This window comes from Zonotrichia leucophrys, chromosome Z, assembly GCF_028769735.1.
Source record: "Zonotrichia leucophrys gambelii isolate GWCS_2022_RI chromosome Z, RI_Zleu_2.0, whole genome shotgun sequence".
In the NCBI taxonomy this organism is placed as follows: domain Eukaryota; kingdom Metazoa; phylum Chordata; class Aves; order Passeriformes; family Passerellidae; genus Zonotrichia; species Zonotrichia leucophrys.
The window spans coordinates 38,301,221-38,325,281 of record NC_088200.1 but is presented as its reverse complement, the minus strand read 5'-3'; positions in this window follow the sequence as shown (position 1 = coordinate 38,325,281).

Here is a 24,061-nt window from a genome sequence, read left to right as displayed (position 1 = left end):
CTAACACATACACATGCCACTTTATGGAGGATACTAACATGTAAGGCACTTCTCTGGGTTCAGTTCTCAGACTACAATGTATGTGTAGGGCCACAGTTTATCTTCCCCAGATCTTCTAATTATTGAAATTCAAGAAACTCCATTTCTTTCCGGTAGTGAAATAGGAAAATCCTACTGGCATTATGGTTCTTGGCTGAAGACCTGTAACAAGTGTGATCCTTCTCCTTTCCCTTCCAAGTAAGGTGGTCGATCATTCAGTTTGCAGGGGAAAAAAGACCAGATGGTGGTAAATGTCTTTACTATATGACATACGTTTGTATGAAAGGTTTTTATTTTTCTTATTCTTTAATTTCTGTGAATTACATTTTATTCCCTTCTGTTTTAAATAAATTGAGTAGCAAGATTTGTATATACATTTAACCACTATTTATGAAAAGCCTGAAGTTCATACCTGTGATCCATGAGGTATGATGCTGCCACAGGAAAAGTAGCTAGCGTTGTTACAGACCTTCATCTTAATTATGAAAATTTTTTATTTAAATATAGAACTGAGCATACAAAATACAGCACTAGGCCATCTGTTAGTTTTCCATCTGGACTCATTTGCAAAATACTCTCTGTTTCCCTCCTAAGCACTATTTATAATCTTCCTTGGAAAAAAGTATGACTAATCTATGGCACACAAGAGATTGCTATTTGAATGCCACTTTTAATAGAAGTGGCTATATAGTTCAGAGTAGTAGCAAAATATATTTATTTTGTTTTGCATGCAGGTGTAAAAGCTCACATGATTTCTAGACACACAAACAAATTTTTTTCCTATCACACTGTTTTTAACTAGCAAAAAGTGAAAACCTTCAAGATTTTTGTTTTAATAGAAAAGTTACAGATGAGAATGAGCAGTTAGCATTTTGAATTGCCTGACCAGGACTTTTGCAGTGATTCTGAAGTGGCTTGTATTTCTTTCTTGCTCAGTCTGAAACATCCCCAGAGGCCTGATTTCTGAAGATGAACACTCAGATTGTACTTACCATAAGGTATCATCTGAGCTGAATATTGCAATATTAGTGTAATTGCTAGTTGTTTGGTCCAAACCCATGTTCCCCCGACCAGTAAAAGTGTGGGCAATGGGTCTGGCCGTACCTCCAAGCAGCAGTTGCAGGGAGCCCACTGGAGGCCCCCTGGAAGACGTGCATGGGGTTGATTTGATGGTACCCTCCAAGGCCCTCTCTGGGTCCTCCAGAGCCGCCGACAGTGAGCTGCTGGGAGTTGTGTCCTATTTTCTCTTTCCACTCAGTATCACAGAGCAGGAAAACCTCATTCCCTGGAGGCTATTCCCTAGTCATTCTTTTACACCTCTGAGTCAGGTATCCTGAAGTACCTTCTCAGGTCCTCCTCCCTCCCCTAACATGTCATCTTTGGCCAAACTCTACTTCACAGTTGCCAGAGTGGACAGCAAAAAGGGGCTTATTTCAAGGGTTTATGATTTGATGGGCAATAATTCAGTGGTATCTTACTCTCCTCTTCCCCTTCTCTTTATTTTTCAGAGAACAGAAAAATGTTTGGAGTCACCCCTGCTTGTTTTAATTCTTCATAAAAAGGCAAAGGCTGATTTCTCCTGACTAACTTGCGTGCAAAGTTCTGAAGAAGTTCTTTGCAGGGTAATGTTAAGTCATCTTTGGGGGTTTTTTGGTAAGCAAACAAGTTATGTTCCAGAAAACACATGAAAATAAAGAACTGGAATCAATTACCAGGCGCCCTGGCATTGCTTCTTCAGGCTGTCTAGTATCTCATTGCTCTTGCCTGTCTGTCTTTCTGCCATCACCATGACATGATGTTTTAAGTTCTCTGCTACAAAGACTGTCATATTTTTCTTTTTCAGTTTTCAGTACTATGCCTAAATGCATTGTTGCAAAATGAAGGTCACTTGTGCAGTTACAATACAGCCCTCCCCTACAACTCAAGCCTGAAAAAATGTGGTCCCTGACCACATTGTGAAATGGAAGATACTTGAAAAGTTGGAGCAGTCCATATGCAGAATCCTTACTTTAATACTGTCAAGACCTGAAAACTTAATGCTGCAAACCAGTTTTTATTTTATGTTAGTAAGAACAAAATGACACTCTAAAATACCAACTATTTTTTTAATGTCTTCCTGTCAAAGAGGAAAAACTTGCCTTATCTCAGTGTTGTGGACATTTACAATGAAATAGAGAAAATCAGAACAGATGCAGGAGGGACAAAAGACTCATAAGTACTAAGTTTAAATGACTATAATGCAAACATTAGTAGCTCTTTACTAACGATTTAATTAACTTCCCCCCACCCATGCCACCTCAGTTTTAATTCTTTCAATAACATATGGCAACCGTAGGGTGCATTTTGCAAACATTCTCCCCTCACAAATATTTGCATACTTATGGCTAGATGTGGCTGAGGAACTGAAGAACATTCTGTGGCATGCAGTGGGCAAATGTGCCTCCACAGGTGGAGCCACTGTTACCAGCTTTGGGCTGTGTAGTGTCCCCATTCAAAGTGCTCCAAAGAGCCCTTTATGTACTGTCAGGCTTTGGTCCCTGCTGGCTCCTGTGTGCTGGTGATGCCCTGCCCTTTGCTCAGTCACCCATTTTTGCCAGTGTGACAGCCAGAATCAGACCCACTAATTGGTATCAGGCACTGCTGTGCCTTGTGAGAACCAGCTTCCTGGAGAGACCTGTGTTGCTCTGTAGCCACCACTGGGAGTTGCAGACATAGTTAATGCTTCTCCTGAAGTTTCCCCTCTTAGTTTCCATGGAGAAAGTAGAAAAACATTAAATAAGACTCTTTAGTAACTCACTGGTAGGGAAACTTATTCTTGAACTTTTCAAGGTCCCTCTTACTGAGCCAGCATCAGCACTTACCCTTCCCTACTAAGTCAATGGAGCTACCAGAAGACCAGTCACTATTTTCTCCTGCATCTGAGATGCAGACAGAAGAAAGCTACCTATCCACCCTAACAGTAACCTCAGGGGTGTTATGTATAATGTTTGCAGAAGAAAACCAAAATGCAGTGGAGCAAGGCAAGGCAAAGTCAAGACAAGGTGAGGCAAGGCAAGGCAAGGCAAGGCAAGGCAAGGCAAGGCAAGGCGAGGCAAGGCAAGGCAAAGTAAAAGATCCTAGCAATGGCAGAAACCTCTGCTTTCTATCTGTTGTCCAGGAGGAAAATGTTCCACACGAGGAAGTGTTTTGTCTAATTTAACACTCTAGATTTGCACAGTCTCAGCCTCTGGGTTAGTATGAGGTCAAAGGAAGAAATAGCACAACTTACATTTCTCAGTAGACCAGGACTGGTCCAAGAAGTTACTCTGTCTGTATGAGTTCAAAGGAAGTGATTTTGAGCTCTAAGCTAAGGTTTAAAATGAAACTCTGTTTCACAGATATGTAATAAAATTTATGTACAATGAATGCGCAGATCAGTCTCTATTAGGCACAAGTTCCAGGGTTCAACGTGTCCTGTAGTAAGTTAGAGTACACCTTCCACAGTTGTTATGGTTAAGTAGAAATGACCCAGTTTTCAGAAATGCTAGACACCCACTTTTTTTGTCAGCTCCCATGAGATTTGCAGATGCTCCATACTTTTTAAAATCCCCTCACTCTCACTGATACAACTAGGGCATCACACACCTACAAGTGAATTCTTTGGCAAACAATCTGCCCTGGGGTTTGTCTTCTAATTTGTTGTTACTTTAACCTCCAGGCTGTTTACTTGCATAGAAATGGCTACTCCTTCTAACAGGATTTTTTTTGGAATCTACCCTGTAAATCTCTTTGCATTTAGAGTCAGACTCTTAAATGTATTTAAAATGCTTTAGAAAACTGCACTTAAGAAAAGTCAGATGGCAGATTCATGGAACGATTTTTTTCCATTTATCTTGCCAGGTTAAAGGAAAATCTTCCATGGCAACATAGCAGCAATCACCCATCCATTAACAAAAAGCCTTTATTTATTTTTTTCATTGTAGGAAGTGTAATTTCATTTCTCTTATCATTATGCCTATTTCACATACTTTGCTACTCAACATTCTTATTTTCAGTCATTTGAGTTGCTTATAAATATACATTTTTCAATGCCAAGAGAATTATCAGCCCATTATTAACTTTATACAGCTTGAATTGGCAGTCTCTTTCTGGGATGTGTGCATATTCTCACTTTCTGGGATGTGTGCATGTTCTCACTTTCTGGGATGTGTGTAATCCCTACCTAGAGAATTAGAAACTAGGATGCTTATTTTTTTGGTTTCTTTTTTTTTTTAAAAAAAGAAATTTTGCTAAATAGAAGTGTTTTGTAAATGGGAAGAGGCATTTCTGGAAGAACATTGTGCATGTGGGGGTCTTGTATTTTAATGCTGCTCCATTTGAAATTTAATCTTGAATTTATTTGAATAGCAGTTAAAACAATGACTCTCTGAAATTGCTACAGGTGATTAAGTGGTATTCATTCTTAGTGGTAAAGATCTCATACACTTCATGCAGTATCCTTTTGAAATTAAAGACAGCAGAGACTTATTTTTAAAAAACAGTGTATGTGTATTGTGTGTGTCTGAAATTTTTCACAGATATGGTGGCCAACAATGTTCATTCCTGTTCCTAGATGTAAGAACCTACAGGCTTTTATATGTAGCTTTTAAGTCTTCATGGCAAAATCAAGATGCAGTAAGAGGCTTTCTTGCATTCTAGTCCTTTCTACACTCATCTTAGCCATTACATTGAATTTCAATATACAAAACCTGGTTTGGGCCCACATGTAAACCTTGCAGATGTTTCAGTTGCAGATCCAGCATTTAGGGGGATGTGTTGATGGGGAGTGAAGTAGAACAATTTTTGTCCTTCAGAGTACCAGGAAGAATTATGAGGATTGCCTAAATCCATTGCTCATATTGTTATTATTTAAAAGATATCACATGACTGTCATTACTACTGAACAGTGTTACTTCATCATCATGAGGTATATCAGAGAAAACACCACACAGCACAAACTGGGCACAATCTAGATTGCTGTGTGGGTTTTTTCCTTAGGAATCAGATATGCTGTCAACAACTACTGGATTTGTCTTGGAGAAAGGCAGAGTAAAATTGTGTGGCAGCATTCTCTTCAGTACCTTTAGGCATGATCCCTGACATTTGGATCAGTAGCATGTGTGTAACAGGATGTGGGATCAAGTGAGTTATTTCATCTCTGGGTCAAAGAGCCTCATCAAGGATAACTAACTTTTTGTATTGTGCCTGCATAGATGTATCACAAAGCTGCATGGCCTTGGGTGTGAGTCTAAGACCTTGGTTAGCATTTTCTTTCACTCCTTTAGCAAGATTTTTTTTTCCTCTTTAATCTCTCAGTTTCTTCTCCCAATCAGAATCTGAGCCTGTATTTAAGAGCTTCTTTACATTACGAGTCTTGTGTTATATTATTCTCTGTTGCAGCATTCTGATTTATCTATAGAACTGTAGGTTTTGAAACCATTGTTTTTTACAGCAATGGTTTTGACTTTCAAAATATTTTTAGTTTTAATTACTATGTATTGAGTTTCTAGGTATAAAACTGTCAGAGAAACTTGAGTATCTGCATAAATGTGGGGGACTGCATGTGTTATCACTCAACAATTGCTAGTGGGCAGTTAGCAAACTCTTGTCTAGGATGTCTGCTCAGCTGCTGCAGAACAGCAGTGATAGGATGAACCACAGATTAGTTGTCAAACTATGTGCAGTCATGACCTTGATTCTGATTAACACAGCAGATTATTCAGATTGCCCAACCCATCAGCAGTGTAGTCTGCACAGCCAATTTTACTTCAGTCAGTAATATACAAAGTGCTCATTTCACAGGGCACCTTAGACAATATATTTCTTCTGGCTTCATTTACTGTCTTGGTGGCCAGCAGACAGGTGACTCCTTGTTAGTCCGTAGGGGCTGTTTTGTGTTTGGCCTTTTCAACAAGGATAAGCCTATTTTGAGTATAGGGACTGGAGTCTCTCTTCTCCTGCCTCCTGGGATGGGAGGAATACTGCGGTGCCTGTGACTCTGTGCTGCTGACTGCGCACTGGAACTGACCACACTGTGAACGGTCAGTTGTGCTTTTCTTCCTGGCTGTGGGTGTGCACCAAGGCAGGCAGTGGGCCCACAGCAGGGAGGCATAGCCTAGCCCAGGCTCTGAGCTCTGGGCTCTGGGACACTCCCCGAGCTGGCAGTGGCACTGCTGGCAGATGGGCTGGAGCTGCATGGTGCCTGTGAGTGAGGTTGTGGTGGTTCATTGACACACAGCACCAGACTGCAGCCCTCCAGTGCTCCTGGAGCCCAGCTCAACAGTGGTCTCTTGGTTCCTCCAACGATGTCAGGACAACGTCTGTCCCTACCTGGGACTGATGTGCTTGTTCAGCTGTATTGTGCAGACATGTGAAGTTGCAACCACACTGGGCCCAGAAGAAGAATAATTATGTTTTCCCTTGCTGCTTTCTGTCTGGGAAGCTGCCCTCCTACCAACTTGTCAAGCAGAATTGGGAATGGAACTGCACTGCAAGAGACAGGTCTTTCCAGAGCTCCCTGGACCTATGGCCCTAGGGTTGATTATCTATAAAATGTTTTCTCATTCTCTTTTTTCAGTACCACACAGTAATTTTCTGTTCACATCAGTTACCAGTACTTGGTACTTCCAGAAGCAGTTCAGTGCTTCAATCCTTGCATATTTCACACACTTTCTACTGACTTTGTCTGTCTTTGCTGTCCCTGTTTCTATTGTGTCCTCTGGTGTTTGTATTTGAAGGTCTGTAGAGGTGGGACTGCATGTGTCTGTGTACACAGCACCTGGCACAGTGCCAGCCAACTTTGTGCTCCTGCATTTCAGATAAAACATGTTTTCAATCTACCAAGCATAGATAGTTAAAAATGTAAGGAGCAAAATGACTAGAATTTGGTGGCCGCTGTCACTCAGCACAGCCAAAGACTTGCTACAATTCTACTGTGAGTGTTCTTCCAATAATCTTTCTGAAAATTTGACACAAAGTAGATCTTTTGGCATAATTCTCTTGCATTTTTTCCTTACTTGGCTCATGTTTGTCATACTTAGGACTATTTTGTTATTTCTGCTCTTAATGAGGTGCTGTTTCACTTTTTAATGAATAGCCTTTCTGAGGTAAAGAGAGAATTGCAGTTAATTTTTGGATATATCTTTTGATATATCCATCTTTGCTTTCTCATTTTGTGCCTAAGGTGCTCAAATTGAATGAACTTTACTGCCATCTGGAGATGTAGTATTTTCATTTCTGTTTGTCATTTTACCTTTGAATTTCATTACAGAGCCTTATTCGTAAGGTTTAAAGAATAAAAGCATTTTGGTGTTTTACTTGCTGTAGGGCTGTACTTCTCTTTATAGTGATTAGGTGCTGAAATAAAATTCACCTCTGGCCCGTGACAAGAGTGTTTAATATTGAACCTAGTGAGTTAATCTGCCTAAGGAAAGACCCCTACTTGCTGGATGTATGCAGGTTTTTGGTGTCAGGGGAGGATGATGCCAGTGCCCTGCAATCCTGCTTGGGGTCAGTCTGGAACCTAGGGGCATGAACAGACAAACCATGCCCTCTCTCTGAAACCTGTCAGTACCTGGAACTGATATTGAAATTCTGTTCTGTTGGAATTCTAGCAGGTGTCAAAGGCAGAATTTTTGGGTTGGTATTACCTTCTGGTGTTAGTTTTAGTTACAGGCATAGCAATGCCATGCTCATGTAAGAAGGCACCAGCTGGAACATTCACTAGTGGTGTGAAAGTCTTAATAAAAGAGGTACAAGATCTGGTATGAGAATTGGGAAATGTCGTGGCAAACCCTTAAAAGACATGTTATTAGACTGTGGTGGGTTGGCTTTGGCTGAATGCCAGGTGCCCACCAAGCTTCTCTATCACTCCCCCTTCTCAGCTGGACAGGAGAGAGAAAATAAGACGGAAAACAACTTGTCGGTTGAGACAAGACAATTTACTAAAACATACAAGCAAAGAGAAAAAAACCCATTACTTCCCATCAGCATGAGAACCTATGTCTGACCACTGTCTGGGAAGCAGGGCTTCAACAAGCTGTAGAGGGCAAACCTCCTCTCCTCCCTCTTCCTCCTCCTTTACTTAGCTTTTCTATGTGAACTGATGTCATAAGGTATGGAATATTCCTTTGGTCAGTTTGGGTCAGCTGTCCTGGTTTTGGGCCCTCCCAAGATCCTGCCCACTCCCAGCCTGCGGCAAACAGAATTTTGGAGAGACAGCATTGATGCTGTGCCAGTCCTGCTAAGCAGAGGCCAAAACACTGGTGTGTTATCAACACCCTTGTAGCTGCAAGTGCAAAGCAGAGCATTATGAGGGCTCTTCTATGGAAAATCTCAAATAGACCCATTGTATAGACTCCTTTGGAAATAAGAACAAAATTATTTCAGTACAAAAACCACAGATATCAAAGAATCATATTTCAAGCAAATGAAAGGAGATATTTTTGATCAGTAGGCATTTAGTGTGTAAAGCTGCTTCCCAAAGGAAACTGTGAATAAAAACCCCTTTGTGTTCCATCAGAGGAAGATGGTATTAATGTTAAGAAGACAGAAAGTTACTCAGCAAATCACATCTGAAAATAAGTGAAGGATGGGAGAGTCTTGGAGTCATGGCAGCAGGATATGCTTGTATTGTTCTTATTCTTTCCTGGAGAACTGCTGCTACTAGTGGAGATGGGTTGCTGGCTGCTGCACCTCCTTTTGAGACACCACAGCCCTTCTTATGCTGTCCTTTTATCATGACAAACATAACAGTGGGAGGTAAAGGGATTGATGCAAAATAGGTGAAGTATTGAAGTTGTGGGTTGTTTATAATTTGTATTGTTTTACCTTGACACTTAAATGTTAATTAATTTTTGAAAGCTTCTGTTCAAAGAAGTAGGATAGCAGTTCTGATACAGTTGTGCATAAACTTTTTTCCTACTTGATATAGGGAAGAACACATTTCATTGAAGAGCAATAACCTTAAATGAAACTCTTGCTCAACACTGCTTTTCAACTGCAGCCATTCTTACTATCACTCTTACAGTGTTTGTGTCATCAGCAGGAACATCTGTGAAATTCTATGTTGTTTTTTCACAGATCCACAGTTTGATAAGAGAATAACATAAATACAGGGCAGAATGAGCATTGTTATAAATGTTTTGTTTTGCTGTAATAAAAGAAATTATAAACCTGGTTATGCTCCTTTTGCTTTTAAGAGCTTGAATCTGCTGGGGAAAAGAAAACCAACAGGAAACAAATTTCTGTTCTTGGAATACAGTCATGGCCAGGACTTTGATTAAAATGAAAAGAACTGTTTTGTGGCTAAGTTGCATTAGCAGAGAGAAGTACAGCAGAAAGATGACAAGTTTCTTGAAACCCATCTCTCCTTCTCCCACCCATCTCACCTGGTATTTTATGTCCCAGCTGGTAGCTGGAATTGCAACACCTGTAGTGTTTCAGATGTTGTGCACTGAGTCGCAACAAATTGTGTTTGTCAAGGCACTGTCTACACAAGGGTGTTTTTCAGTCAGTTCCTACTAGTTCATCCTCACTAGCATGTGACCTCAATACTCATTCTGCACACCTCACATGACCCACTTGTGGTCAGTTATCAGGCAGCAAAACCCATGTCAACAGGGATTTGGTGAGACTAACTTAGCTTCCAATTGCTAGTTGTTCAAGGTTTATTAAGTGTTGTGTCTTTAATTAGGGAACTAAGGTGTAAACTGCAGTGTCCTTTGCAAAGTCAGACCGGTGGGAATAATTTCAGGAGTCAATTGCCACATGCTAGATAGTAATTGGGAACCCAAAGGGATTCACATATGAATAGTAAATTAAGGTGCACAGTAGTAACCAGAATTTATATCTGGAACATCAGAGTTCTTAATGACCCTATTAAAAGGAATTAGGTAATTTCTTACTTAAAGGATCAGAGATACTGCATTTTCTAAGGATACAAAAAATGCCTATAAGCAAGACATGAGGGCTTTTCTATTGACAATTGGTCAGTGCTGCTATTCAGAATTAGTGTCCTGATTTGATGTTGGCCAAACAGTAGACAGCCACAAAAGTCGTTCACTCACCTTCTTTTGTTATAATTGGGCAGAGGAGAGGGAAAAAATATTAATGAAAGGCTCATGAGTTGAGATAACGACTGGAAGAAAAATACTCTAAGGGCAAACCAGGTTCAAATTTGAAGGTATAAGATAAATTTATTATTAATAGAGTCAGAGGAAAATAAGGAAAAGTAAAATAAACCTTTAAAACACCTTGTCCCCTGCCAGCCCCTCCTTCCTTCCCACTGACAGTGGAGGAAGACAGGGTGCGGAGGTTCTGGTCAGTTCATCACCTGAGATTTTCTGTTCACTCAGGAAGTGGAATCTTTTCTCTGCCTTGCCATGGGGTCCCTCCCACAGGCAAAGAGTCTTCCCAAAACTGCTATGGCGTGGGTCACACATGCACAGGCTGCAGTCCTCTAAGGACAGGCTGCTCTGGTTTGGAAGTAAGGGCCCTCTCTATCTCTGGGAGCAGGAGCCCTCCCTCTCTATTTGGTTTTCCCATGGATCACAGCATCCACCCACTCCAGCGCGAGCACTTTTCCATGGGCTGCGAGTGGATCTCTGCAGCCTCATGGACTTCATGCATTACAGGGGGACAGTTTGCTTCACCACAGTCCTCATCTTGCATCTGACACTTGGAGCACCTCAAGGCATCACTGACCTTGATGCCACCACATTGTTTTCTCTCACATGTCCTCATTTCCTCCTCTTCTCTGACTAGAAGTAAAACTGCTCCTTGTAGGTACCATTGTCAACAAGTTCTACCAATTCTGAGATTCCTGCAGGATCCCACAGTGCCGAGAGGCTCCACGCTGGGGAGTCACTCGTTGTGTTTCTGCTGCTGGCCAGGTGACCCTGCTGCCATGGCACAGGCAGTGACGGATGCCGTGGCACTGGCACCATTTAACATCTCCCTTCATGTGGGGTCTGGGAAGGAAAGGCCACCACCACCTCTGCCCTTCTGCCCACGGCGTGGCTGCCTAGGGGCGGCCAGGCAGGCAAGGCCCGCCATGGGCCACGTCAATATGGCGGCAGCTACGGCTCGTGGCCACCACTGGGAAAAACTGCACATGCTGTTTTGCTTTTCTTCTTAAATATGTCATCACAGAGATGTTACCAACCTCTAATTGTGCCAGCAGCATGTCCATCTTCAGAGCCATCAGACACTGCCTCTGTTGGGCATGGTGGAAGCTTCTAGCAGGTCCTGACTGCCTATACAGAGTGAAGTTAGGCAAGATTATTTGCTATGTCTTATTTTGTAACTGGTATATGTGCCTGAGTTTTGCAGAGCAGAGCTGGTAAGTAAGAGGGCAGTATTTACAGCAAAGAAGCTAAGGGAATTTGAATTTTCAGATGTTCTGGCTGAAGAGCCAGATGGGACAGCACTTTCTAAAACTGATAGGACAGTCTCAGTTTTCTCTTGCAGAAATATTGAAGACTGAGAGCTCTTTTGTGGTTCATGCTATGAAAGTGAGTAAAAGGCTGGAATAATCAATGAAGATAGGTGAATATACTGCATGGACACACTTCCAAATTAAAACATTTTCAAAGGCCAGATTTGAGCACAAGATGTAGTGCTGAGTTTCCTCACATCTCAACAGAGCACTGACATCACCATTTCTGTTCTGAAAGCCATCTCCTTAAAAATTATGAAAACCATTGGTATTTAATCCTGACATAAAGGAGAACATATATTTGTCTAGCTTTGGTAAATATCACTGAATCTGAATGCCATTCCCCCTTGTTGCTCTTAAGACACAGTTTGGGGTTAGTTTCAAAACTCTTATCCAAGCCTCCTTCAAATCCAAATCCATGTGCTGGACCACCTAACCCAACCCAGGCAAGATGTGTCTGAAAAGTAAATCTTATAAGCATGAGTAAAAGCAATTGGATATTTCATGACAAGAACAGCATAAAACTGGCAAAAATAAAGGTCATCTAGATCTGGCCAGCTCTTTGCTGCCAGGTTCCCCAGCCAGGGGTATTAAGTGTTAGCCACAGGTCTGGTGCCTCAGCAAAGTAGCCCACTTACTCATACAGAAGCTTGTCTGTGTGTTGGAAATGGTCAAACCATATTAAATCTCTGGAAAGTTAACAGAAAAGAATGTCAGAATGTTAAAATCTTACACAGAATTCTTGACAATTAACGTTATTCACTTCACAAGAAAGAGGTGGAGCATGTGACATTTTTGTAGATACAGTAGCTTAAGTCTCCAACCTTCCCTTATCAATTATAAACCTAACAGTCTGTTCAGATTTTTTTTTTTTCAGAATCTGTTTAGGCTGCCAGGCTCCCTTCAGAGCAAGGGCAGACAGCAGTGACTAGAGGTTGTAGCTGGGTTCTTTCTCTAAAGATCTGGGAGATGGGATCTGTAGCACCCAGTCCTCTAAAGAAAGGGAACACCATTGATTGCCATAAGAGGTATCTTGCATTTGATCACCTATATTCAAAATTAACTGTGCCCCTCAGCTGGGTAAGTGTAACAAAACTTGTAGTTCCTTTTTTTTTTTTTTTTGCTCAAAGACACATGACGAGCTTTCAGTAGAATTTTTTCTTCCCTAAAACTGCTTTTTCTACTCCAAGAAAGGTTAGCACTTGGCAGTATATTGTGAAATAGTAACTTCTGCTCACACATAACAATGTGAGAAAAACCTGTGCTAGTAAAGTCTAAAAGCTACAGACATTCCACATTATATATAGTGCCTTACAACTGTAGCACCATCTGATGAACTGTTATTTTGCTTCTGCTACCTATTATTTTCCACTTAAAAGACATTCAATATAACAAGAAAATAAGCCTGATTTTGTATGGACTTGTGGCCTATACTTCTGCAATGTATTAACAATATTAACTTTCTTTCCCTCTACTCTTTACCTAGCATGTCTTTCAGCTTCTCTCTGCATTCCTGAAAAACCTACTTCACTCCTACTATCAAAATGGCTCTATGTGGTTTGAGGTTACCTAGATGATGACTCCTCATGGCCAGACAGCCAAAAAGGTAGTGGTTAAAGTTCACTTTTTCTCTGCTGTTAGTGGAGAAACCAGTTACAGATTTTCCTATAGCCAACTTTCAATTTCCCACAAGGCTTCTATGCACTCAATTATTTTTGAGAAATCTGTCTATATCAAATTTTTTTTGAGTACACTCTCAAACTATCAGAGAGAAGGTGATTGAAAAAGTGATCATTTAGGCTTTTCCCTCAGAAGCCAGGGCTAATAATTTTTGTTCATCTGTTTTTTGTTGAGTAAGGTGTGCCATTAATGATTCTGCAACTGCAGTGAAATGGTCCTGGTAATTTAAGGTATTTTGGTAAGTCCTGACATCATGGTGTTACCATTTAAGTTAGTAATTTACAGCCTTTTAAACAGATAATCTGCTGAGGCTGGTTCTTTATTCTGTAAGCTTGTTACCTTCCATGGCAGAGGAGAGGCAACCCAAATGTTTGAGCCTGGTTATGAGTGCAAGTTTTGTATTTGGGTGCCTGCACCCAAGAGTTCATAGTTTCTTCTTTCTGACAGGAGTGTCTCCTGTTCCACTTCTTTCTAAGAAGGAATGTTTCTAAATTGTTTTAATTATCATCCTAGAAACAAAATACAACTAAGCTGAACATGCCTTCCAGTATTGGTCTCACCTACTACTGATTTTTCCATTTGTATTTCATCTGAGTGGGGAAGAAAACAATCAGATGAGGTACTGGCTTTGTTCCCATTGTCCTCAGCATGTTTTTCTCTCACCTTTATCTCAAGAATCATATACTTGATCTTAATTCTTAATATATTTCTAAAGACTACATTGGCTTCTCTGACTGTGACAAAACTCTGTGTGTGTATACAGGTGACAACCCAGCAAATTGTCATTACAGTAAGTACTGCTCTACCTAATAATAATGCATTGACCTACATGGAAGGGTCCGAGAAAATAGAACTTAAAGGTCTTATACAAGATTCCAATAACGAAATTCTGTTCAGTCTAATATCCCTACGGTGCTTTGACTGCAATTTTCCCTCCAAGCTCATCTGTTTAATAATCATGGAAGCCTGGAATATTAGTATGGTTTGCATAGGAAGAGAGTGCAAAACCCTCTGCCACAGGCAGGGACACATTTACTAGACCTGGTTGCTCAAAGTTTCATCCAGCCTAGCCTCAAAGACTTCCAGGAATGGGGCAGCAATTTCTCTGGGCAACCTGTTCCAGTTCCTAACCATCGTCTCAGTAAAGAATTTCTCCCTAATACACAATCTGAACCTACTCTTATTTTAAAGCCATTTCCCCTTGTCATGTCACCACATGCCCTTGTAAAAAGTCCCTCTTCAACTCCCTTGTAGCTTGCTTTAGGTACTGGAAAATGCTATAAGGTCTTCCTACAACCTTCTCCTCTTCAGGCTGAAAAAACCCAACACTATTAGCCTTTCTTCATGGGGAAGATGCTCCAGCCCTCTGATCATCTTTGTGACATTTCTCTGGACCAAATCAAGCTGGTCCATATCCTTCTTATTTTGGTGACCCCAGAGCTGATGCAGCCCTGCAGGTGGGCTCTCAGCAGAGCAGAGGGGCAGAATCCCCTCCCTGCCCTGCTGCCCACCCTGCTCTGGATGCAGCCCAGGACATGAGTGGCTCTCTGGGCTGGCAGTGCCCATGGCTGGGTCATGGTGAACTTGTGCAGCAATATCCCCAAGTCCTCCTCACCTGGATGGCTCTCAATCCATTTTTTGACCAGCCTGTATCCATGTCTGGGATTTCCCTGACCCAGGTGCAGGACCTTCCATTTGACTTTGTTGAGCTTCCAGAAGTTTGCACAGGCTGTCCAGGCCCCTCGGAGTGGCATCCCTGCCCTCCAGTGCATCGGCCACACTGAACAGGCCTGTGTGGTCAGCCGGCTTGTGTGACAAATTTTGACCCAAATAGACTGTTCTTCCAGATTTAACTACATGTAAACATTCATTAACAGCACATTTCTCCTGCATTCATCCAAACAAATTAAAGCATGTGTTACACTATACACCTGTGTAAACCACCGGGGATGGCACTGCCAGAAGTGAAGAAGAAAAGCCCACTGAGAGTGAGGAAAGTTGGTGGTGGTTGAGGAGGTCAGCTGCAGAGAGATTGCAGACACAAGCTGCTTGCTGTGGGCTGTGGATGGGGACACTCTGGTTTGTAATAGACAAGAAAGGGAAGTTGCAGAAACTTCACATTTGTAGTTCAGCCACATGGCTTTCTTTTCTCTCCTCCATTCTTAGGAGGCAGCAAGAGAAGGTAGTTTTCCTGTGTCCATTCCATGTCCTTTAGGCAGGTTTCAAAGGGATTTTCTCATCCCTACCAGCTGCAACAGACCTGGGAGTGACAACATTCACTATGAGGATAACTGCAGCTTGTCCTAGAAAGGGGGAATTATAAGTGCAAATTCACTCACACCTGCAAGAGAAATGAGGGACCACCCTCACTGTTCTCAGGAGACCATGCCACTTTAATTTACATTGCACAGAGAAATCGAGTCACAGGTTGGAGCAGGACTCCAGCTTCTCTGGAGTTTTGCTCATGGAGCCTCATCACATTTTCTATCCATGTCTAATATTATAAAACCCATGAATCTGAAAAATCTTTACTAAGATAAAGATAGATAGTATAAGGAACAAAAACTTTTAGTCTTACCATTTACTCCCAAATTCTCCTTAATTTCGAACAGTTAATTCTCAAAACTTTAACTTTGTAAATAAACAGAAAGAAATGCACCTTGTTGACCAGGATGCATGCCTGTATGAATCCTGGTCAACATGGTGCATTACTTCTACCTTAGGGCTACAGCTGAAATGCTTTACCTAAATCTTTACATTGGTTTCATTTCTTAGATTTCCCCTCAAGATGAGCACGTTTTCATTATGATCTAACAAGCAATGGTAGAAAAAAAAAAGAGTAAACAAATTACTTCCTTGCCCAAAACACATAAACACTTTATTTGAGGACTAGAATGCTTACAGAGGACTCATAAGAAAAAAGCACAGCTTACTTCTGTCTTTCCATTCTTTGGAAGCCCAGCTGAACTAACAGGGTAACTGGCTTAGCACAAAGGCAGCAAGCAACTTTTCATATCCTTGTCAATGTGGATTGAACTGGGTTTGCAGTGCTGGGAATCCAGCAGTGTTTCCACTGCTTCTTATCCAGCTTGGCAAAAACCAACCAACCAACCAACCAACCAACCAACCCAATAATATTAGAGCAGATTATTCCAGAGTCTCTAGCCTGGCTGAGAAGGAATAATCTGTGCTAAGGACTACCTAACAGCAGACATGACCTACACAATAATTGGTTCACATTGGCTTGCCCACATGTTCCTTCCCAGACAAATAATTACTAGCAGCAATAATGGAAATTTTTTTTTTTTTTTTTTTTTTTAATGCAAAGCACAAAGAAGGGCTCAAATGCAGGAACTCATTTTTTTCTGTGCTAGCAATGCAAGTCAATTCTTCAAGTATTCATGAGACACTTATAGTCACAGACAAAAGCTGGTATTACACAGTCTCTGTCTACAACTGTCTTAATGTTCTAATGAGACTTGATCATTCTCATTATGCATGTATTTTCTGTTTGCTGTGATCTACAAGCAAACATCAAGAGGGCCAGTAGCATACTGCTTAAGAATTTCAGTGAAGCATTAAAAAGCAGAGCAGCAGAATATATCTTTCATTTGTCTTGAAGTGAAGACTATCAGAATCCTTTCTTTTTTTTTTTCCCTGTTCCTTTCTTTTAATGTTACTTAATCTGCTTAATAGTTACCTTCTGTGTGAAGTTTCTACAACTTTAATTTGAGCAACAAAGTATCATTAAATGGTTTGGTTGGAAGGGACTCTTTGCCAGATGATAACTAATAGTAAGCAAAAAGACACAGACAGCAGTTAATAAGGATTACTTGATGAGACATTTAAGAATGTTCAGTACACCAGGACTATATGCAGGGCAAATCTTATTTATAGTGTAAAGTAATTTCAGTAATAATATAATTTTGGATCTGATGTACACTATTATGGTTTTTTTAAGTAATGAAATAGTAACTTTTTAGCTCAGAAGGTCTGCTACCACTTCTGTGGTTTTCTTTTCAGAGAAGAAAAGATTTTAACAAACGGTACCATAAAACACCAGGTGGGATTTGACTTTACGACTTTTCAAATTTTAAGAAAATTAGGAATTTTCAAGGCCCAATCATCATGGTGTTTTATTAGAGGTCATTAAGCAGGAAGAACACATTTGCCATGAGTAGAGAATTTCATTGCACTTCTCCACGATTTTCACTAGAACTCAGCCTTTGCTACCTGGAACATTATGGCAAAGTGCATTTTTGGACCCTATAATGCCATTCCCAGAAATACTGCAGCCCTTTCCAAAGAAGATACTTTCACAAGATATATTAGGAATGGAGGGACTTGCCAGATGGTGAACTGTGTGTTTATGCTTATGTCATCCAAGACACACTGTAGTAGGTAGAGCACCAAAACTGGCTGTGAAAACAAGTGCCTTTACCTCTGAGATCATCATGGCCCAATGAAAAGTTAGTCTTTATTTTATTTTCAATCAAATATTTCCTTTCATTAAACTTGTTTTTCTATGCTTTCTTCTCCTTACAACACTGTCTGAGGGTTCAGAAATGAAGGATCCATGCCGAGGACACTAAAAAGAAAGGATACATAATAGCCATGCTCATTTGAGAGATTATCTGTGCTATTTTTCATGTTAGCTGTGCCCTCCAGATGAGGTATCCACCACAGTAAATGACAATGCAATTGGCTCTTTTTTTTTATTGAGTCCTTTACTGAAGGACATCAAAACAATTCTTTGATTCTGTGATAATCATAGAACACCCTGAATAAGGAACCCACAAGAATCAGTAAGTCCAGTGCCTGGCTCTGAACAGGACACCCCAAGAATCACACCATGTGCCTGAGAGCATTGTCCAAACACTTCTTGAACTCTGTCAGGCATGGTGCTGTGACGACTTCCTGGGTAGCCTCTACCAGTGCTCAGCCACCCTCTGGGTGAAGAGCCTTTTCCTGATATCCAACCTAAACCTCCCCTGGCACAACTTCAGGCCGTTCCTGTGGGTCGTGTCACTAGTCACCACAGAGAAGAGATCAGTGCCTGCCCCTCCTCTTCCTCTTCCTCTCACCAGAAGAAGGTGTAGGCTCAATGAGGTCTCCCCTCAGTGTCCTCCAGGCTGAACAGATCAGGTGACCTCCGCTGCTCCTCACAGGGCTTCCCCTCAAGGCCCTTCAGCATCATCATGGCGCTCCTTTGGACACTCTCTAGCCTTGCATGAGGCTGTTGTGGCACCAGAGCTGCCCCAGCACTCGAGGTGAGGCTGCTCCGGTGCAGAGCAGAGCAGGACAATCCCCTCCCTTGCCTGGCTGGCCATGCTGTCCCTGATGTCCTGAGGACACGGGTGGCCCTCCTGGCTGCCAGGGCACTGCTGACCATGTTCAACTTGCCATCAACCAGGACCCACTGGTCCCAGCATCTGATTCCCCAGACTGTCTGCATATTTAGGACTGCCCCATCCCCTGTGCAGAGTTGGGCACTTGTCCCTGTTACACTTCCTTCAGCTGGTGATTGCCCAGCCCTTTAGTTTGTCAAGATCTCTCTGAAGGGCTTCTCTGCCTTCAGGGGAGTCCACAGGTCCTCCAAATTCTGATAATTTCTGCACCTCTCATTGCACTAGCTGTGCACATCAAGAGCAGCCAAATTCACATGGGAGCCAGCATCTGCTCAGGACAGGACCAAACAGTCTGACCCGTTTAAGGTATTTCTAGTTGTTCCATAAATATATTAAAAATGAAACTTCTTTAACATACTTCATAAAAAGTTCCAGAAGATCTTGGAAAACTAACAATTTCCTGCAGAATTTACTTTTAAATAAAACTTTCTGTATACACTCATACAATCTTTCATAACAGCAAAACTCTTTCCTAACAAGCTGGACCATACTCTTCATGAGTACCATGGCCACTAGAAAGATAAATAAGTAGAATCTTTTTCCCAAAGAGTGCTCTCATCTGCTCCCCAGGGAAAGGATTTATTTTTGCACACTTAAACATCTATCTCCAAATTGGCAACTGTTTAGCAAGAAGAGATTTTTATTGATCTTCCTGCTTAATTATATCTGTGTGAGAGTTATTGTGGGTTCTAATTAGGCACCTGTTCTCTCTCCACTCACAAGGAAAAAAGTTTCAATTAGAGTAAAACTAATAAAATTATTGAAGCACTATCCTTTTCACTTTTCATTTTGCTGTAGATAATGGGAAGAAAATTGGCTTGAGTGTTCAGAGATTCCTTTCCAGACTCCAGTCAGTTTTTATGTAATAAAATAACAAGGCTAAATACTGTTCTCAGCTGAATTATGTACATGAAGACCTGTATTAAGTCCATTAGCAGATCTGATGTTCACCATTTTCAGTACTGTGGGCCTCTTTTTGGCTTTTTTACTCATTGGTCTGGGATAGTAGTGCTATTTCTTCCTTTCCCAAATCACCTCAATTAGAATTTTCAAGTGGAAATATTTTTTCAGAAGCAGGTGCCTTTGAGCCCGCCTGAGTGTTGCAAGTGGTCTAGGTGTACAGTAATTGGGGCATCAGCTGCCACTCTTGTGCACAAGGCAACATTTTATCCTCACCACCCAAATTTGTAGATGCAGGTTGTTACTGGGTTGAATAATTCCACCGTGTGATACATAAAAAGGTTTGTGGGGCTGTGTCCACAAAGATTTTGTGTGGATGAAGACCAGACAGAAGCCTGAAGGCAGAATTCTCCTTGTTGTAGCTGAGGGCCATCTAATTTGCAAACAAAGGCAAAAAACCTTAAAAACTAGATGTACAGGTTAAATTTTGGGCATTTGTCACACATCTGTGGCTGTGTATTGTTGTTCTACCTAAATAAGACTTAGGAAAGCAGGCAGGTGGGTTATACTCTACTTTTGACAGCATGTACTCCTTACAAATACATACACCTGAGGAATCTGGAGCCACACATGCCACATGGAGCACAGAGGTGCCCCCCTGATGCAAGGCAAAACCAGCCTGACAAGCCGTACATCTGCTGGGCTACTGCCTCTCCTCCTTGGCCCTTCCCTTGCCAGGGCACAGCTGGACAAGTCCAAAGAGCCTCGCCACCCCACTCCTCTCCACCCCACTCCTCTCCTTTCCTTCAGTGAGTGATGCAAGAGCATTACAAAAGGCAGTTCCCAACTCTCCTACTTCAGGACAGCCAAGGTTCGGCCCTGGGGAAGGTAAATGAGCCTGAGGGAAAAGTCCCTGGCATCTTTTCTTGGCAGCAGAGTCTGCCTGTTGCCTCTGCTTCACCAGCATACATACTTCCAGGTCTTGGCACAGCCCAAGTCTCGTTCCATTGCCTGTGATCAGATGCTGCTGACATGTAGTATTACCCAAGGGATGGAGAGACGAGCAAAGCAAGGGAGGAAGATTCCTAAAACCTGGGTGAGCTGCACTGCACCTCTAGGAGGAGCTTACTTATTATTTTCCATTTCTCCTGGCTCCTGCCCCTGAGCTGGTGCAAGCCCAGGCCTGTTGTTGAAAGGATTTTGTCAGAATGTAACACTAGCTTACTAACACCTGTTTGCATTTTCATAGAGACTAACATAGGAAGGAAATGTTATTCTAAATCAGCACACACATGTTCCTATCTCAGGTTGCATCCTTCCTGGGGGTAGGGAAGCACTCAGATGTTTTTCATCTGAATTATTTTGCACAATGTGAGCTACCCTACCTTTCCCATCCATTACTGCCATCATTCCTTTTGGGACAATAATGGAAAGGCTGTCCTCAGGATCCCATAACTAATATTACCATGTCTTAAGATGGAAGATATTATTGGAAGTATTAAAGCTTACACAGCAAGGGATAGTAGCACCCAGCCAGCAGGTAAAGGGGTTGTTTGCTTTCCCTTACTGTAAGAGAACACTCAATACTTCTGTATAACAGAATCCTGCTACTCATGCACAAAGCAAGCAGTGCCATCACTTGAAAGAAGCCATAAGTATCAGCAGTCACATGTTCTGCCCCAGCACACATTGTCAGTGAGAGGGGCAATAATCTTTCTTCAAAGCAAAACCACTCCTATTTGTGCTCAGGCCAGAAGTGAAGTACTTTGGGTGGAACAGGCTCTGACCTGAACCTCCACCCCAAAGTGAAATAGTCTTGCTCTTTGAATGTTCTTTTTTCCAGCACTGTGCATCTGTGAACCTTCTGAATTATGTCTCAAAAAATTAACCAAAGACCTCACTTATATCAGATCTTGGAGCTTTTTTCTAGATTTAAGGAGGTTTGAATATGTTTGCATAAGCAAGCTAAGCTGGCTTGTTTCTGAGGGGTGCTTTGACATTTAACTGAGAGGATAACAAAATCATTAGTGGGGCAAAACGAAATAAAGAGAATTGACCTGTGACACTAAGTATGGATCCTATTCAAAATTTCTGAGTTGTTTTATCCACTAATAATGTACTAAAGACCTTTCATAAAACACATACATGGAGAGATAGCAGAGGATTCATCTGAATTATATCTCAGACCATGAAGTCATTTGGAAAATCACTTAAAGTACAGCATTGTCCCACATTATCTACATTATATTTTGAATCAGTAAAAGCTGAAAAAAATCAGTGTAGATGCAGAGATCCACCCTGCTTCACCAATTAAACCAGTACAGGAAAATAAAAAATTGTAGAGAATATTTCTTCTTTCATTATACTGCACCATTTTGTTTAGAGCGCTAGAAAAAGTCAGGGATGTCATCTGATTATCCATACAGAGTTGAAAATACTTCTCGAAAAGTAAACAAGAGCTTTCTTTTGCCTCAGAGAGCAGATGGTACAACGCAGTGTCAGATAATGTATTAAGATGAAAACAGGAGAGCCCCATGAAAATTCCAACATCGACAAAAAGTAGTTGGTGGTCCAAAGTACAAAAGGCCAGCACAAAACCAGAATTAGTTTGAAGTAACAATAGTTTGATATAATCTCAGAGGAAGTTGAACAGACATGAGTACAAAGCATTTTTATTTGATTTGAAAATTAAACAAATTCAAAATTAGGGCTATGTTTTCTAGTAAATAAAAGACGAACCATGCATTTTACTCAGTTATATTGATAACAATACAAAGTGGTCGGATTTTTTGACTCTTATGGCAAAGTATCCAGACAGATACTGAAAAAGACCAAGAATTGAAGTCCAGGTAAAGTAATTTGCCTTTCCCAGTGAACCTGTAGGGCAGTATATGATCTCATGAGAACTTCAGCAATATAATTCTGATTCTTTCTGGCATTTAGGTTTCTTAATTATAAATACAGAATTAGAATTTTTTTACAGCCAAATTTAAAAATTTCAGGTGGCAGATTCTAGCTTAGACAGTTTCACTCAGCCCCACATTTGAAAGATTCTAGTCCACTTCTCCACTCATCATTTTACTTGCATTAACCATGGAGTTCTTAGTTGCAGTTTTATCCAAACTCACTGATGGTCTATATCAAATCTTAGGAAATGCCTTCCACACATAGTTTCTGGTGAAGAGAGCACTGCAGCACCACATCTTGATTTACTGTGAATCACCTGCTTCTAGAACAAGGTTTTCCATAAAAAAATACATCACTTTGGTGATTTTAGAGTCAAACCATGGACTATACAGCTCTGTAAAGCCATTCTCAATCAACACAGCCCCTTTCATAGAGGTGCTATGGCCTGTTATTTCATGCTATGCTTTCCTTTCTCAGAGAACTGAAAGGCCTTAATGCACAGAGGTGTGGGCCAGGGAGACCTGAAGAAGAGAATCATCTCAGGTAAGAAAGCAAGAAAACAAAAAGAAGATACCTCATCATAGTCTACTACTTCCTCAAGAGGGGAAGCAAAGAGGTAGAACTGATCCCTGTGGTGACCAGTGATAGGAGCCAAAGAAATGGCCTGAACTTGTTTCAGGGAAGGTTTAGGTTGGATGTTATGAAAAGGTTCTTCACACAGAGGGTGGTTGGGCCCTGGAAGAGGCTCCCAAGGGAAGTGGTCCCAGCACCTGCCTGACTGAGTTCAAGAACTGTTTGGACAATGCTCTCCGGCACTTGGTGTGATTCTTGTGCAAAGTCAGGAGTTGAGCCCAGTGATCCTTGTGGATGTCTTCCAACTCAAAATGTCCTGTGATATAATGAACTTATGGATTTTCATGCTGTTGTAGTCATTGGCAGAGACAGAGAAAACAGAAGGACATGTGTTACACGCTTACCTTGGCTACCCATCTAGTACCTACTGTAATCACTTCAGAAATGCACTACTGGACTGGGACATGAAGGAGAAGCACCCTTCTCTGCAGACCTTTCAGGTCAGAGAGAGCAGAGTGGGAGACAGAGGCACAACTGGCTGAATAAGGCAAGTAAGCTTCTCCACAGCCAAGAAGCTGAGCTGAGACCTTGATCCCCTCCACTGGAATGCTGAAACTTCAGTCCCAATGGCTGGATGGAGAAAAGGGGAGGTGGTGAACGTCTGGGCAAAGCCAGATACTACTGGGGACTCTGCAGGCAGGAGGCACAAGATACCTGACAGCAAATGGGATATTCTTTCTATAGAAAACATAAGGACCTTAAGAGTAGGACCACCACAAAGCAGAGGAGAAAAGGGAATACATTTATAGCATTGCCTTCAGCAGCACACAAAGTGTAGGACACCTAGAACAGGCTGTGACTGTTCTGTAACCTGGTGAGCCTGAGGATATGGAAGCAGGGGAACGCACTCCAAGTTCTTGGAAGCGTTTTTGATGTGCGCCCAAGAGAATTCTCTTGGCAGCACCATTTTTGGATATGCAAGGAGCTATACCTGTCACATCAGCTCCTGGTGAGCCACAGGCTCCTTCAGAGATATAGGATTCATCTTTTTACAAGGAGTGGATAGCCCATCCCCTGCAGAAGCACAGTCTCAAGGGAC